At 47.3% G+C, this 13,454-nt stretch overlaps 2 long non-coding RNA genes across 2 annotated transcripts in view; one reads left to right on the top strand and one right to left on the bottom strand.

The window, feature by feature from the left end:
• Window positions 1-5,650, bottom strand: part of LOC148056521 (uncharacterized) — a 21,137-nt gene extending 15,487 nt beyond the window's left edge. Inside the window, exons 1-2 of the long non-coding RNA XR_015703104.1 lie at window positions 5,516-5,650; window positions 4,266-4,406 (exon numbers count right to left, since the gene is read on the bottom strand). This is a non-coding gene — a long non-coding RNA (uncharacterized LOC148056521). The remainder of the gene's footprint in view (window positions 1-4,265; window positions 4,407-5,515) is intronic.
• LOC148056520 (uncharacterized) lies at window positions 1,132-13,454 on the top strand. Its single transcript, XR_015703105.1, has 3 exons — window positions 1,132-1,472; window positions 8,859-8,935; window positions 9,111-13,454. It is a non-coding gene; the product is annotated as an uncharacterized LOC148056520 (long non-coding RNA).

Genomic DNA, 13,454 nt, shown 5'->3' with positions numbered 1-13,454 from the left:
GCTGAGCTGAGCTCAACTAGGCAGGAGAGAGGAGGGTAAGAAGAAAGACAAAGACACTAACGCTCATCCTGGAGCCGTGAGAGAGGAATGGTGACTAGTGCAGCTCCCTGGGATGATGCCCTACCCTAGGGAAGCCAGTGGCTCACACAATTGTGCAATAGCATGGAGTTTGGACAAGATCTTTGAGTCTTTCTCTTGGTCCCTTTTATCCCCTGCTCAGGTTTACACATCCTCTCAGCTTCTCATCTATGTTTAGACCAAAGAAAGACACCATTGAAATGCCAAGGAGGCTTTCAATACAATTGTTTTGTTATATTAAACCAGCTTCAATCCTAAACTCTGCTTCTGTGAAATTACTCATTGGACAGGACGCTTCAAACCTGATTTACTAATTAAGTGCCATTGGCACTGTCTGACATTGCTGTTTTCACAGGTCAACCACAGCAGGAAGGAGAATTTTAAAAAACATTGCCTGACCTCAGGGATTTACAGGCAGCCCCTTCTGCATCAGGCGCGTTGGTATAATACAAAGGCATACCTTCTTCACTGCAAAAGTCTTCTTCATAAAGTACCAGTGCTGAGACCTGAGTATTGCTGCTGGTTTTGAAACACTAAATGCCATTTTGCTGGCATGCACTCACACCGCTCCCACGGACGCTTCACAGGAGACTCGGTACGAGCGCTGCAGCCCGAGTGTCACCCGGTGAAACCCAAGAGCTGCATCCATTTTTAGAACCGGCCTGCCTGAAGATATGTTGCATTATCTGAGCAACACGTAAGGGAACAAAATGAACTGCAGCTCCCCCTGCCACTTATTTACCTTCAGTTTAAACAGTGTCTCTTCAGCCTGCTCTGTTCCCCTCCCGGGCACCCACTTACTCGGCACCTCTCACAGGGCTGCCCAGTCTATTTTTAAAAGCATGCTGCTGGCTTTTATCTTAAGCTGCCTGATTTTTTTTTTTAGCTCTTGTACTCTTTAAACTTATTTAAAACATGTTGGCAGATAAAAGTAGTGAGGGGAGATACAGCAAATGCATCGTGGTTGGCATTGCAAGTTGAGAAGTAAGGCAAGAGATAAAAACCAAACAGATTAAAAGCGAATACCTAAACTCCACAGTTAGGGCCAAACAGCAGCAGCCCTCACTTAGGGGAGTATCTCCCATGTACTCAAAGGGGGGGTTATTTGAATCAAGACTTTAGGACTTTGTATTGGGTTTGCGTGGCAAGGTTTTGGTAGCGGGGGGCTACAGGGGTGGCTTCTGTGAGAAGCTGCTAGAAGCTCCCCTCATGTCCAACAGAGCCAATGCCGGCCGGCTCCAAGACAGACCCGCTGCTGGCCAAGGCCGAGCCCATCAGTGATGGTGGTAGCACCCCTGGGGTAACAAACTTCAGAAGGGGGAAAAAAACCTGCGCAGCTGCAGCTGAAGAGAGGCGTGAGAATACGTGAGAGGAACAGCTCTGCAGCCACCCAGGTCAGTGCAGAAGGAGGGGAGGAGGTGCTCCAGGCACCCGAGCAGAGATTCCCCTGCAGCCCCTGGGGAAGCCCGTGGTGAGGCAGGCTGTGCCCTGCAGCCCATGGAGGTCCATGGTGGAGCAGATCTCCACCTGCAGCCCAGGGAGGACCCCACACCGGAGCAGGGGGGTGCCCGAAGGAGGCGGTGACCCTGTGGGAAGCCCAGGCTGGAGCAGGCTCCTGGCAGGACCTGTGGCCCCGTGGAGAGAGGAGCCCAGGCTGGAGCAGGTTTGCTGGCAGGGCTTGTGACCCCGTGGGGGACCCACGCTGGAGCAGTCGTTCCTGAAGGGCTGCACCCCGTGGGAGGGACCCACGCTGGAGCAGCTGGTGAAGAACTGCAGCCCGTGGGAAGGACCCACGTTGGAGCAGTTCGTGGAGGACTGTCTGCCGTGGGAGGGACCCACGCTGGAGCAGGGGCAGAGTGTGAGGAGTCCTCCCCTGAGGAGGAAGGAGCAGCAGAGACAGCGTGTGATGAACTGACCCCAGCCCCCATTCCCGTCCCCCTGCGCCACTCGGGGGGAGGAGGTGGGGAAAATCGGGAGTGAAGTTGAGCCCGGGAAGAGGGGAGGGGTGGGGGGAAGGGGTTTTAGGATTTGGGTTTTATTTTCTCATTACCTTACTCTGATTGGATTGGTAGGAAGTTAAACTAATTTCCCCAGGTCGAGTCTGTTTTGCCTGTGACTAATTGGTGAGTGATCTCTCCCTGCCCTTATCTCGACCCATGAGCCTTTCGTTATATTTTTCTCTCCCCTGTCCCAGCTGAGGAGGGGGAGTGATAGAGTGGCTTTGGGGGGTGCCTGGTGCCCAGCCAGGGTCAGCCCACCACAGACTTGTTCTCATCCAGCTCCTGGCAGCAAACACGCGTGGGTGCTCACAGAGGGGTAGGACAGCAGCCTGGCAGCTGCAAGGAGTCCTGTAAATGGACTTGGTCCCTCAGCTGTAAGCCATTTTGAAGATGTCTGGGTTTGGCCAGGTAGTTAAAGGCTCTGCTGGTTCCAGTTCTGAGCTGACGTTAGCAGCACTGGAGTCAGTGGACTTGCACAGTCACCCAGGTGGAGGAAGTATTGGTAGGAGAGTCTCCAGCACTGTTCCCAGTTGCGGGAAGGTGGGAGGGTGCCAGAAATACGTGGCTTGAAAAACCAGTGTCCCCACCCATACCTGCAGTTGTGACCCCAAACCAGGATGCACTCAGCACCCTTGAACAGGGAGGCTGGTTTCAACTTTGAGCCTAAAACCCTCAGCAACTCTCAGCAGTAACTAGAATGAGAGACTTTTGAGGCCATGAATACTGACATGCCACTAGATGCTGTAAATAGGGATGATGGGTTGACTGCACTGATACATCACCTAACAATATGAGAAACCACCTCCAAAACTTCACATTTTGTTATCTTGGAGATTTTCTAGCCCATGCCCTAGATCTAGATTTTTCTCAGCTAATACTCAGGTGCCAGTCTCTGACACCACCGCAGAGCTGTCCTAAGCATCCAACCGATGTTCCTCTAGTGACCAGACACGTACAGCTGCCTCTGTTGCACGGTGCGTGTCTCAGGCTGAGCTCTGCTCCATTTCAGATTCAGGACATCTCTGAGAACTGGTTGGAACGAGGACTCACTAACGCTTCCATCAGATGCTGACAGGCCTTTTTGTGCCAGGAAAACGGATGTGTGCAGCAATAGCAAAAGTGCCTGGAAGCATCCCAAAGCCTGAGTGAAATGAGGGAATTTTGAGTGGCATCAAACAAAAGGAGCAGTGATTTAATCTCCACAGATGGGGAGGGGGGAGCAGTGTCAGGAAAAGCAGGAGGATGAGATTAGCTAGGCAATAAAATGAAAATGAGCAAGAGGTGGAGCAAACTGTGCTGAGATAAGAGGAGGTGGATTACAGGGCTGGCAGATGGAGGGGGAGCAGGCAGCCAAACAGTGAACAAAAAAACAGGTAATAAATCTGGAAAAATCATAATCAACAATGTCAAATACCATTTTCAACCCATTTTCTCCAAGGAGGTACGCAGTTATGGCAGATGGATGTACCCCGTGCTGTCCCCTCAGGGTGCAGTGACACTGCCCCGTGCTGCTGCGGTGGCCTTCAGCCCAGGCCACTGCAAATGGTCAGCAAGGTGTGTTTACTCGGGCTCTAAACTCTTGCAAGGCAGCCAGAATCCTTTCTGGCACATGGATAAAGCAGTCCTTCAACACCAAAAGGTGAAAGACACTGCTTCTTTCTGGAGAGCCTGACCAACCATTTGACTCAGCCTAATTCAGGAAAGCGACACACCGTCTCTTTTGCTGCTGCGAGGAGCATTTCCTCAAGCCTTGCAGGAGCACATTAGGCTGCGTATCTCAGTTCCGGATGATAAGGCAGCTTTTATCAAGAAACTTTCATTAATGCAGTTCAGTTGGCGATAGGTGATTGATAATAAGCAGACATTTGACCGCTATTTAAGTCATTAAGCCCTTGACCACTGAGTTTTTGGAGGATAATCTCTAGAATATCTTTGGATGTGTCATTTCAGAAAAGCCATGCTGCAGCTTTCCAGATCTTTGCACCCCCCTCACAAGTCCCCCAATCTTCCATTACCCCAGGCGGGTCAGTGCCTGATGGCAACACATCTATTTCACTTCTCCCTATCTCAGGAGGCTACATGAAATCATTTATTTGTCATTATATTTTGAGTCTGGGAGAGAAACGATATTATCTGGGTAATTAAAAAAAAAAAAAGGGAAATTAATGGACAAAGATAAATAATTACCTTGTGAGTCTGAGACCTCTTTGAGGCAGGGACAGCTTTTTGCTGCGTGCTGGTGAAGTGCTCAGCCCAACAGCGTTTGTGTTGCAGTGCTATTGCAAGGGAACGGAACAGCAGTGATGGCTCATACATCGTTGCAAACATCTGTGTGGAATAATAAATACATGTTTTGAGTTGACAATTTCCCACCCAAATGTAGGGCAAGGTCAAATTAACCCTGTTGCTGCTGAGCTGGGTTAAATGATCCCTGCTTTCAGCCTGCCCCTTCTTTATTCCCCAAATGGATACCTCTTCCCCCTCTGTCCCTTTAGCTTACTTAATATCTCCCTAACCTCCAGCATGACCAGGAGAGGAGACAGCAGCAGGCAGAGAGCAACCTGGGCAGGATGATGGGGTCAAGGGGAAGGCAGGGAGAGCCTTGGTCAGGAGATCTTTGTGCGAGAGCCTTCTTGAAAATCCACATGACTCCTAGCTATCGGCATGTTATTAGGAATAAGAAACATTACTATCATGCTGAAATGACTGCATTTAAGAGCATTTTTTTTTCTTAGGAAAGCACTGTGGTCAGCCAGTTCTTGGACAGACTGTGGGAGTTAAGTGCATGAAATTCAATACTCTACGTTATATACCAGAGGTCACGCTAAGGGTCCCTTTAGATCTAAAACATAAATTTAACAAACTGTTACCAAAAAAGCCCCTCTAAAACCCCCTAAAGTCTTCCATTCAGCTCCTAGAAAACTCTTAAAGAACAAGACCTGCTTGCAGAAAGTTAGCAAAGTGGCCAAAACCATCGGGACTACATCTGCCTTCAGTGTTTACAGCACTCGCTCCCTGCCCAGCCACAGCCAGTCGGGGAGGCTCAGTAAAGAGCATCGCCCTGACGAAGCCCAGGGCTGCAGCCGGAGAGCCTGGGGCTCCCAGCTCCGCAGGCACTTGCTCCTCATTTGACCCCAGAAGCTGCTGTATTTCACATGCTGTTCCTCCCTCGCCCGAGCTGTGATGTGAGATAGCTCATCCTGGTGGAAACTATAACTAAAAACATTGTCTAAAAACAAATCCTCTTTCTGTGTGCCCAGAGGGGAGGAGTAGTCCCCAATGAGCATAGAAAAACGGAGCTTGAATAAATAGCTGAGCTGAAAGCAATCCAGGAGGGCAGCCTAGAATGGCGGCTTCGGAGGAGCTGCTTTACACGAGGCGGCAGGAGGACCTCAGCACACAGCACAAGTCAGAGAAAGTGCCCGGCGTTGACTTACCGAGCTGGGATATGCCCAAATCCGGCCCAGGAGGCTGCGTATGCTGCAGCTGAAGTCAGTTGTGTCAGGTTCAGGCAAATGGTTGTGTCTTGGCACCAGGTGTTAAGAGGAGCTGATTTCCACCACAGGATTAGCAGCAGGATACACAGCACATACTCACTGCAAAACTGTGATAATATCAAAGCTCCATCTGTACTCAGGCTGGAACTCGGAGCTATTAATGACTACTGTGGGAGAGCTAGCATTTTTTTCTCATTACCAGTTAAATAAGTTTTCCTACACCTTGAAAACCAATCATTGTTTTCTTTAAAGATGTGTATATATACATACGATTTTTTCTTTTTTTATATAGATAGTATATATACATATAGGGAGAGGGAGACTTGCACAGATTTTGAAAGAACAGAATCTTTAAAATGTTGTGTTTACTCTTTTCTTTAGAGGAGCTCAACTGTTCTCTGCTCGGATGCAAATAAGGCACATACTTCCACTCTAGGTATTTTTGGTCAGAAGGAAAAGATAAATAGATAGTGTATATCAAACGTCACACTTCCAGCCAGCTTTATCTAACTTTGGTCAAGAATTTAAAACTTTGCACTGGATGCTAGCACATTTCAAGCTTGAACTGTAATTCTCTTCTCCTGACAAGAATTTGCTGCTAACCGAGCCTATCTGTGACATGGGAACCAATGAGCTAAAGCTGAAACCAAGGCTGTCAAACTCATTTCACTTATTAGTTATGAAATGGGAAAAAACAGCAAGCTTCAGTGTCACATGGAAACATGAGTGCAGCGGTGACACAGCCTTTCATACACAGCGTCAGCACTAAAATCAGTGCATAGATTATTTGGAAAGTAATAAACACCGACCTCGTGATTCTATTCTGGGCTGGTCCTATGACAAAAAAGGAAAAAAAAAACCAAAACATCATCAAAACAAAACCAGGAGCTGAAAGCCCGAAGCAATTCGCAGTTGTGCCCGTAACAAGCGGTGAGGGCAGTGCGGCGGCTCTGCTGTTTCAGCGGAGCTCGCCCGGCCGTCGGCAGGGACCCCCGCTCCCTCGGTGCGAACCACGTGAGCCTTCTGATCCAGGGACAGGATGATTTACACGGGGACAACTGCTGAAGTTACCAACCTCAGCTGCCTGCTGCACGGAGGGCTTGGCTGCTCCCAGCCCCCAAACACAACAGCTTAGAGCTGGCTTTTTTCCTTCTTTTTTTTTTTTTCTTTTAAGGCCGACAGCCAGTGCCAGGTTATCCTGCTGGTTTGCCCTCAGAGTTCAAAGATGGCTTTGCAAAGAGGTGAGCTGTCTGTGCAGCACGCGGCAGCGGGCTGTGTCCCACCAGCCGTCTCAGGAGAGGGCATCCCAGCCCCGGGACACTCATGTCTCTGTTGAGCATCCCACCTCCGAGGTCAGGGCAGATGTTTGGAACAGCTCTTTCTAATCTTCAGCATGTCAAACCTTATTAGTTGATTTTATTAAGTCTCTCTCCAAACATCTCTAAAGTAACACTCAGTGTTGCTTTATCCCAAAATAGCCACTCAGTATGAGTTTTTGGCAGCCAGCGCAGAGGCTGGATGAGACCTTGGAGAGCCGGGTTAAGAAGGAAAGTCACAGCCCAATCTGCTCGTCCTTTCGACTTGCACAGCTCCTTCCCAGCCCTGTACAGCCCCAAAACCTCCTTTACCTTAGGAACTCTGCAAGCATCCCTGCTCCTCTGGCTACCTCAGGCTCAAAACTGGGCCCAGGACAAAATTCTGCTTAGGAACAGCTTCAGCCACTGGGGAAGATCCGCATTTGGACCCAGACTGTACCTTCCACCAGCATACAGCCCTCATGACTCTTCCAGTTACAATAGGCCTTTTTTCTACTGTCAGAGAGATGAGATATCTATCAGACAGAGGTACAGAGCCCCTGCAACTGTTAATTATTAAAAGCATTTATCAGTAAATCTGGGACTGAAACTATAGCGATGGGAGGGCAGCAGATCTTTTGTGAACCATAAAATTTCCGTGAGAGAACTTTTCAGGGGAAAGAGCTGGAGGAAATCATAGTGTATTTTAAGTGTAATAAAAACTCTTATCAGTGACTGTTTTGACACAGTTTTAACCTCTGGCTACAGAGGTTTACAATTTAAAAGACATCTGGTAACTGATGATTTTGCAAAGCTAGAAGTCCATTGCATACATTCAAATGAGCATGAAAAAAGCACAGGCACATCTGGTTTCATGAATCAGAGCTCAGAAAAAAACCATTCTGTGTTGCAGCATTGCTGCTGGTACTGGTTTTGCCAACCGTGAGGTTGAGGGTGAGTAAAAAGCAGAGCAGAGCTAACCTCTGAGGCTGGAGGGACGGGACCTCTGAGCAGTCTGGAGCTGGACTGTAGGGGACTTTTGCCTGGTCTTCACCTGAGTCCCAGGTCTGTGATGCCTCCTACCTTCCCAAGGGAGACCCTGTATTTCTTACCGCCATGCCAATGTTTTGGGGGTGCAGCCACTGTGCGGTGGCCCCCAGCTTGGCGAACCTGGGGCACAGTATTGTTCCCTGCTGAGAAGACCATGATCAACAGAAGGAGGCCCAGAATATCACAAAACGCCCGTTGCCTGCACCACGTTAGCACTTCTGCAGAGCTGAGCACAGAGGCAGCCGTGTTGCTTTCAGTTATTGATTACTTTCAGTTAGATAAGGGTAACGCGTGATAGCACAAATGAGTTGCTGTTCGTCCACCAGTGCAGCCCCAAGCTGCTGTAGCCTCCTCCAGGTCTGGCAGTCCTTCCCCCACTTCCCATCGGATCTAACAAGCAATGGCGGTCCTGTGATACAGCAGGTCTGTGGCTTGGTCCTCAACCCATCCTTCCTCTTAACGCCAGGCCAGCAGCCTGGGACACCTTTCCTCACCCTGTGTATCACCTTTCTTCATCCGCCCATAGAATTTTCTGCATCATTTCCATACCAAAAAAAGGGTCAGATTCAGCCCTGAGTCAAAAGATCCTCATTTGGCCCTGGATGTGTTGAGAACATGGGTCACACACTAGAGCTGGAGCACAGAAAATCCTGGCTGTGTAAGTAACAGGGAATTCTGCCAAAAAGGCCAGGAATTTTTTCAGTAGTTGGCCCTTGGAGAATGCTTTCTTTGACAAAAAAAAAAAAAAGTATATATAAAAAAATCCATCCCGTGAAAGCTTATGAAAGCATGGCTATGTGCCATGGAGGCTAATGGGCTTTCTAGCTCCCCAGTAATGTCCCCCATCATAATTCAAATGGCAGGAACATACTCTAAGAAGTCCTCACTCATTCTTCTCTCTTTTTTTTTTTTTTTTTTTTGGTTTGTTTTAAATAAAGCCATTAGATCCTCAGAAAAGCAGGCAGTACAAACTGTGGAAAGAGTTTTCCAAAGAGCTGCTGGAGGTGCTGAGCAGGTAAGTTTTCCACAGAGCCCATGTTCTCCCCTGCACAGAAGAAAACACTGGAAGGGAAAAACACTGCCTTTGACAGCATGGGAAAAAGGTCTGTTCCAGTCTCAACTGAGCAAGGTATGAGTTTCCCCTTTCCTCCCATCCCTCCCAAAGGGGATAAACTGTCCTCTTTTTTCAGGCAGATTCAGCTTCCCTCAAACTTCTTAATGACCAGAAGTTTTGCACATCTCTCTTTAACCACCATGCCCGTGCTGATGGAGATGCCACCAGAGATCCGCCATTTCAGAGCGCTGCTATGCTATGAGCACACTTAATTACAAATGCAACCTCGGTCTTTCCTTCTTCACAGAGACAAATCTTTCAGCTAGAAAATCACATTTTCCTCTAACAGTCCATTCCACCACCTGACTGAAAACCTCACCAAATGAAAGAAGCCATGACGACTCCTGACCAGGCCTTGCCAGGAGAATTACCTGAAATCCTATTCACCAGGGTCCAGTTTTCTTGTATTGAATTTGGTGGGAATTCCCTCCAGCCACTGACTCCAGCAAGGGGAGGCTCAGCCCTCAGTTTCTGAGCTGTCACTGTTTTCCAGGGTTTGTGCTATCTGGAGTTTTTCCTGCAGCCAGGCTGGCTTTATTCCAACGTCTGGGAATGAGCTTCCTGAGCCATCCTCTCTCTTATCACTCACTGCCTTAAACAAGTTTGACCTTTTGATTGATTTGAACTTTGGCCAGCATTAAAACACTTGTTCTAGCAGATGAGGTCAGTCACTCAGCTTTCTGCTTTGTGTAATGGGGCAGTTAATGCTACGGTGGTTTTAAATCATGGCATATTCCTAACTGTGAGGACAGGGGAAGAAACAAAACTCACCAGAGGTTGTCCCCTGACATCGGGCTAGGCCAGGCTTGAGTGTTGCACAGTTTCAGCTTTCGCCTCCTGCCTCGTGGTTACTTCTGGTTGTACACATTTCAAAGAAAAAGGAACCTTTCAAATCATCTAGAAAAAGTTCTTATCGCTCGATCTTCCTCTCCTCTGCTCATGACTTCCCGAAGCCATCCCGGGACTGTGGAAGATGCCTCCTGCAAAGGATGGTTGGGTCATTGCTGACCTTGAGCATAGGTTTTTAATAACTAACAATGAATGACAAACAAAACCCACAGGATTAAGAGAATGTTTCCATGGCATTTAAAATAGACTTGGAAGGAAAGAGATTTTGCCTAAACAAATAAACATAGCCCTCAAGCTGTCACAGGCCAGAATTTGTATCATCATGCTATATGTCAGCCTTGGAAAGAAAAACCCCGACTGGAAATGGATTACAAAGAGCAAGCTGAAAGAAATGCAAAAACCAACCACGCAGGGAAAACCACACTGGAGTGAACCCAATTCTTTTCATCATTGTAAAGGTATTTTATGTTAACATGAAGAGGAATTTATTATTTTATTAATGCAGGATTTTTTCTCTGCCACCTCTGCAGGATTTAATATAGATGAATAAAAGTGCTGTCAGTGTCTTCATTGGTCTCAATTTTATATAAAATGGTTGGGAACTAATGGGCATGTCTTTGAGTCATGTGACAAACAGGAGAAATGATGGACCATTATTTTCCTTGCTTGCAGAAGAATGTTCGTGAGTTTAAAAGATCTGATAATGTTTGCTTGCTTACAGTTATGGCTGGAAAAATTACAAAAGGAAATCTTAGTTATAGAGGGGAAATTTATATATAAGCCTAAGCACTGAGAAACGGTTTTTCTTCAGGGTTTTCCACATTGTGAAGCTATGCATTCACAAGCCTCCTCCTCGTTGGTCATCATGTCGTTGCTATAAGAGGTCACGGCTATGAATCCGAAGTGATGTCTGAGATTGTTAGGACATAACCAAAGGGAAAGCACCTGGATATGATCACTTCTAAGGACAGTGTGACCACCGTGTAGGTAGATGGGCTGATGCATCCTCTGTCAGGAGAAACTTTTTTCCTCGTCTGTAGACTGATTCTTAGGTGCAATGAATTCCAGTTAAAGTACATGGAAATCTGGAATAAACTCATCACAGCAGCCCACTTCTGAAGTACAGTTTTGTGGCTAATTTCCCATGGGAACATTTTACTGCCATGGCTGTTTGGATTTCCCATAGTATTTGGGAAGAAGAAAGCACTGGAGCATTAGAAAGGACCTCCTAGAAGCATAGCATTCACAGATCAACGTCTCCAGCACCACCTACCCAGCGTCGGGTTCAGCTAGCTCATCTCCAGCCAGAGGCCGATTCTGGTGCCACAAAAGCAGCTCTCTGTGTCAACAGCAGCCTTGGGTAGGCACGGCGGGGGGAAGCTTGGCATTGCTCAGCCGAAGAACCGGCATCACTGGGCGCTCGGTCCTCACAGCCTGCTGACCGCACGGCCCTGCTGGGTGGAAGGAAGATCAGGGCCAGCCACCGTGTCCACAGCGTCCTCGCCAACAAGATGGGCTGCGCAGAGCCTCCCGAGGACGGGGCTGAACTGCAGCCAGGCAGGGCACACAGCTTGCAGAGGCTGAGCAGAGGGGAAACCTGCTCTGTCCCTGCAGTGACTCGTGACACCAAATTAAGCCTGTGCCGCTTTACTGCTCCCTGGGGGCTGATGAAAGAAGTACTAGCACCTAGCAAAACCACTTCAACCCATTGAGTAACATCAGTCGTTTCCAGTTTGCAAACCATACAAGATTTTTCATGTATTTACAAAACCACTTATAACCAGTGCCAGAAGGCCTGTTAATCTTGGTTAACCCTTGCTGTTTCTTTAGAAGAGATCCACAGAGACCCAAAGGTCTGCAACCACCATACTCCTTTATTTCCTGCCCACTCTAGTAAAGAATCTGGCGTTACTTGCCCCAAACGTTATTTCTTCAGGGGAAAATGGTTAAATCTTGAGTCTGAAGGGTCCGATGATGGGGGTACATGGGTGCTTGCCTACAGCAGATTGAGAGTGATGCTGTGCCCCTCCCAGCGGGGCTGTGCCCCAGCACGGTGCTCTCTGCACGAGGTGTCCTGAAGCACCTTCAGGAAGAACACAGCCCTGCCATACTGACTGCGGCTGAATGCAAAGGGAGGGAGGAAGGCAGGAGAGCAAGAACACCACGTTTCAGAGCTCATCATTCAACACACTGACACAAAAAATCCGCAGGAGCCACTTGCACGGCCCTGAACACCTGCCAGCAGAGAGAGAAAAAAAATATTTTTTTTAATTTTATTTTCAAAACAAGCACACAAACATAAGTGCCTATAAATTTTACATAGCAACATTCTGTCCTTTGGATCATCTCCCCATATCCACTCACATTTGGAAAGGTAAATAAAGCTAGTATCTTGTAAAATATTAATTAAAGTAAGCATTACACTGGGTCCCATGAATCATTTTATGCATGTTCAATATTTGCAAGTGTCACCATGGTGAGGAGTGGCACCCAGCTACAGTGCATTAGTTATAAAGACTAGTGAGCAGTTGCTCAGCCATTGCTACTGGCTTCCCAAACTATAAACCCATCATCTGGACTATGACAGCTCAGAGATCATAAAATAAGGCTTACAAGTCAACATCGCTATTTGAAGTTAATCCATGGCTCATGTCAGCTGCAAAAGTTAATGTTACAAATACGAAAATATCTGCAATAAGAAAGTACTGGCTGCTAAATACGCACATTGACTGAGATAAAATAGAACTGAAGATAAGGCCTTTCACAGAAACCTGAGCCAAAAAATTAATGGGCAAGTGATTAGAATATAATAGGAAGTGTGAAAGCTTTAATAATCACAAGAACAGAAGAAGAAAATCCTTTGAAAGCTCACTAAAGTGCCCTCTCAAGAGATTCTGTACACCCCGGTTTCAAGGCATATCTCTAGGTCACTAGGGAAAGCGTCTTACAGATTATATTTTTTGGACAGAGATTTGCAGAACGTGCTCCTACATTCAGAAAGATCTAGTGGCCGCATGCAATATTCAATGTCCTATGAAAAAGCAGTGTCTCATGTCTAGCAAAAATGGCATTAGTTGTACTTTTAGCAAATTTGGATGCAAGTACGAGTTACCAGCTTTATTTAACTTTCCAAATGTGACTGAATATGGGGAGATGATCCATTTACCACGCAATCGCTGCCACCTGCTAGCCAAAGCGTTTTGTACAAAGTACCTGATATGACCACTCAGACACTTATCTGAGTCTTTCTATATTAAATCAGTCACAAAAAGAACAGTTTAAAATTGTTGAGCACAACATCTGGATCAGACTCTGCCAAATGCTGTTAGTTTATCAGGTTGGCTTCTCCGTGGCTTGTGTTGTGAGGAGGTTTTCGGTACTCCCCCATGCTCTGTCGGGGCTGCAGAAATGAGATCAAGCCGTTCCCCAGCGCTAAGCATCTGACCAGATGAACCACCCCGGCAAAGAGAACCTCACGCATCCCTCCTCCTCCCCTGCTCTCGGCCCACTGATTATCTCAGATCATCAGTGTTTTGGATGACCAAATAAACAGGATTATCCTCTCCCAGTG

Source organism: Nipponia nippon, unplaced genomic scaffold, assembly GCF_047370975.1.
Source record: "Nipponia nippon isolate SJK-2023a ecotype South Korea unplaced genomic scaffold, ASM4737097v1 scaffold_13, whole genome shotgun sequence".
NCBI lineage: Eukaryota > Metazoa > Chordata > Aves > Pelecaniformes > Threskiornithidae > Nipponia > Nipponia nippon.
Note: the sequence above shows the minus strand (reverse complement) of the source record. Positions and strands in the feature narration are given on the sequence as shown.